This window comes from Pinus tabuliformis, chromosome 3_1 (assembly GCF_031772625.1).
Source record: "Pinus tabuliformis cultivar Carrire ecotype Pingquan chromosome 3_1, CPIR1, whole genome shotgun sequence".
Classification (NCBI taxonomy): domain Eukaryota; kingdom Viridiplantae; phylum Streptophyta; class Pinopsida; order Pinales; family Pinaceae; genus Pinus; species Pinus tabuliformis.
The window spans coordinates 895,816,822-895,821,573 of NC_142301.1; positions in this window are offsets into that span (position 1 = coordinate 895,816,822).

The window sequence follows — 4,752 nt, forward strand, 5'->3', positions numbered from 1 at the left end:
CCAATACCCATAGGGAACTATCCAACAACCTTTACTGCAACAAGTGAAACCTTTACAGCAGCAAGGGAAACCTTTGCAGCAACAGGGGCAACCTTTGCAACAATTTCAACAACCTTTACAACAACAAATGAAATTTGTTCAACAATCCAATCAACCCTTGAATCTGCAAGGTTAACCATTGTAGCAACAAGGTCAACCCTTGTAGCAACAAGGTAAACCTATATATCAACAAGGTCAAACCTTGCAGGCACAAGATCAACCCCTACAGTAGTAGGGCCAACAACTTTATTACCAGGGTCAACAGGTGCAACAACCTTACAATCCATATGCCACACATAATGTTTATTTTCCTTATGATTACCAATAGCCTATGGCAGGTCAATATCAAACCTACCTTGGGCAAAATCCACCTTATGGTCAAGGTACCCCTCAGTGGGGGCTAATTCAAGCCCCTTATGGTCAAAATCCTCCACTTTGGGGGTAGAATCCTTACCAACAAGGTTGGAACCCTCAGACTGGGCCTTATCAAAGGCCTTATATGCCTTTTAATCCGCAATTTCCATTTTTAACAATGTTGGAACTGCCTGATGTCTCGAGGCTTACTAATGATCCAATTCTTCATTCGCCTTGTTTGCCTCCAGTTCCCACTAAAATTCCAAGCGATTGCTCCAAATTTGAAGGAAAAGCTAAAGAGGACCCTCAAGCCCATGTGATGACATATCACTTATGGTGTTCATCCAATTCTTATGTTGACGATTCTGTTCATCTCCGACTCTTTCAGCGAACCTTGACAGGTGCTTCCGTAAAGTGGTACGTCGAATTACCTCAAGGTATTTATGCAGACTTCAACACTTTGGCTATGGATTTCCTTACCCACTTCCAGCTACCAGTTCGTTATGAAACTAGTACTCATTTGCTCACATCTCTAAAGCAAGATACTACGATCCATATATCTGATCATATCCATGAATGGAGGCATCGATGTCACCTCATAAAATTTGAAATTCCTGATGAGTTGTTGACTGAATGGTTTACCAAGTCATTCGTGAACAAAATTTCTAAAGATATAGAAATGGGTGCTTGTGTTACTGAATACCAGGCTATTTCTTGTGCCCAGTATTTGGATTTGGTCTATTACCAATCCAGCGCGCTATATGAAACGTTGCTTGATGCTCCAAGAACATCTTCAGATCCGACATCTTCCAAGTCTCCCGATGTACTTCCTGTTGATGTTATAATTGGAATAGTATCCCATAATTCCACGAAAGCTTCTTCAAAGCAAAAATCTGTTTCGAATACTAGTTCTAGTTCCCCTTCGAAAAACCGATCGAATCTTGGTAAAAACTCTGAGGTCAATGTCATTCAATCTACCACAACAGATAAAGCCTCGAAAGGTAAGAATAAGGTTAAAGGTAAAGCAAAATCCAATACCCTGAAGCAAGATCCTCCTGAGTCATCTGCTGATGATTCTTCCAAACGAAAGATGAAATATCCTTGCCTCATTTGTGAGGAAGATAATTATACAAAGAATTGTCGCTGACATGCAGAAGTTAGTCATTTATTGAAAGGGACCCCAACTGTTTTGAAAGAGCCATTCCCATCTCAACAGACTCAGTTGGTAGACCAACCAAAATCCTCTGCCTCATTTGGTTCTTAGGTTTACATGATGATGGGTTCACTAGAGCTGCTCAACATTACAGTATTTTTGAAGATTTAGCTCAAGCGCCTTCAGTGATGTTTACTTTGGAAGTTCTCCAAACCTCTCCAATGAAACGGAAATCATTATTGTGTGCTATTGGAGGCATTAATCCTACTGATTCAAGCTTGATTACTTTCGATCTTGAAAACTATGTTCCTTGTCTTCCTCATCAGATTTCCATTTTGATTCAAGTTATTATAAAAGGAAAGAGAATCCATTAGACTGTCAGGAGCTTTAGATTTATAGTCCCTTTTGTAGTGCCCTTCCTTTCTACATTTCCAACACACCACCTTTACAGGGTTTCCTGGAGATTTAGATCTCCCACTCGATGACTTATTTTTTTTTCTGTTCTGGGACTGTCTTCGTATATACAAGGCATCACCATTCTGGCTCTCCATATTTTTCCGTCTCATCTCCTCCATCAACAAGGATGAGACTATTTCATCAAAATGCAAGGCAGTTGCATTGCTACCTATTGCAATAACCAGACTATCCCACGAATCTGGTAGAGAACACAATAAATTGATGCACTTATCTTCATCTAAAATTTTAATATCAACAGATGCTAACTGACTTACCACAGTATTAAATGCATTCAGATGCTTTGTCACCGAGCCTCCATCTTTCATCCTCAGTTTATACAGCTTTTTCTTTAGGAATAGATTATTCACCAGAGACTTAGATTGGTACAAAGTCCCTAACTTGTCCCACAAAGCCTTTCCTGTAGCTTCCCCTGATACATTCAGCAATACTGAATCTGAGACACACAATCATATTATGCTCTTTGCCTTCTGATCCAACTTCTTCCATTCGTCATCGGACACTCCCGTTGGTTTAGTACCCAGATCTACCACGATCCACTGATCTTTATCCACCAACAGATCCTCCATCTTGAGATTCCACAACTCAAAACTCTGACCATTAAATTTCTCTATCTCTATCTTTCCACTGCTTGCCATCGTCTTTCACCACCAGAATTGATCCCGCAGATCTCCCACTAAACAGGGTCTACCACAGGCCCGAGAGAAACCCCTCAACAACAAAGGCAACCCCTTGAAGCCAAAACAGCTCTGATACCAAATGTAGGTTTTAACCCCGTACAGAAATTACCTGCATACAAATTCTAAAACACAGAAAATAAACAATGCGAGAGCATAACACTTAAAACACATATACACAGATATTTTCCCCTGGATCCCAAACTGGGACTACCAGCTTGATTTTTCATTATGTTCCTTTCAATGTTACAGTACATATTTATACATGTTGAAGCATCCAATACCATGGACCGAAAACCATCGCGTCCAAAAACATGTGCGAAAATCATGCACAAAACCATAGGTTGGTCCACCCAACCTAACATAGGTTCCAAAACCAAAATTTTTCGAGGCACTGCCCCGGAACCCATAGAGTGGGGTTACCTGTACCGCTCGAACCCCCTGTAACTCCCCTCACTCTGCAATCGACACAACGAAGGGGGGGCTCCGCCCCCTCTAACCCCTCGGTTAACTACATGGGCTAGTCGTGGAAAGAATATAACACAGACAAACAAATGATGCATGCGAAGAGAAGTGCCCTTGAATAGATGATCATGTAAAGGTGTATTCCCAAATGGACAGACATAAGAACATGCGAGGATGCATTCGCACACAGACAGAGGGATGAACGTGCACTTTTTGCGAATGGACGAACCTGTCAAGCATGCCAACATACAAGAAAGGAGCAACGTGCAAATGCAACATCAAGCGAACCCAATGACCATCAAAGACTTCACGCACTTTTGCATGCGGAGGTGAATCTATGACACACCATGAGGACATCCATCACCCAACAACACTGCAGCTCAACATGCACGCCAACAAAAAGACGAATGTACCAACATTTTCATGTCGAGTCTTGTCATGAGTCATATCATCCACATCTCTATTCTAGGCCATACTATCAATCAATGTAAATTAATGTCGAAGTCCAAGAGACCCACTTGTCATATGAAGATTCATGTAAAGTCGAAAGTTCATGGAAGTCAAATGGTCATGAGGGAAGTTGAATAGCCACAAGGGGTCAGTTTCACCCTTGGCTATAAATACCCCCTCATTTGTACATGCAAAGGAATTTTCACCTCGGCTCCCCCCACATACACTTGAGAGTCTGTAATATTTTCTTTGAGGAGTAAGTAGTGGCTCCAATGCCCTGGCCATGGGGTTAGTGATGTATGGTGTATCGATGTGTCTTGGAATTTTCACTTAATTCAAAAGCCTACTAACAGTCCAACACATTTTTACACATGTTTTGTAACTGTTTGTAAGATTCATCTTGAACATTTGTAATGCATGTTGCTTTAACCTGGGTTTAACACTTGGATTCATTCAACTGTTCTAATACATATATATCAATGAAAATGTGTTGTATATGATGTTAACATTGTCCTGCCCATGTTGGTCATCTCCTAGACACGAAACAGAACCTTTCACATAAACTTGTTATAACGATCGTTGCACTCGCGTTGATTTCCCACTGAGTGTTGTACGTGTTATCTTCACCTATGTGTTGTGACTACCACATCCATGTGGATTCCTCCTCCAGAATTTGTGCACGTCCTGTAGAATTGTTTGTTCCTAACAGAGTTGGGTTTCCTCCCATTCGACTTGGGACTCACTCCCACCCTTCCTCTCTCCAGTGAAAGAACCTTGACACAAGTAACACTATCAATCACCAGGCATGCGAACCTCACTACTCTAAGGCAAAGCAGACCACTCTCTTGTGCTGACAAGCAAGAGACGAGGCAAACATTTAAGATAATGGCAATTGGGCCATCATACCGGATAGGACTCCCACACCAAATGATGTGAGGTCTAGTTGGGACTTCATATCGAGGTGATCCCCTGAATGTTGGCAGATCCAGCACCATCAACAGGACGCAACCACCCGATATAGAAGGATGATCATCATCATGAATATAAGGTCCCACAGTATGGTCATAACTATCAGTATAGAAGAAGCATTCGTACAATCATGAACAATACATAACTCCACGTAGCCTGAGATATATTAGA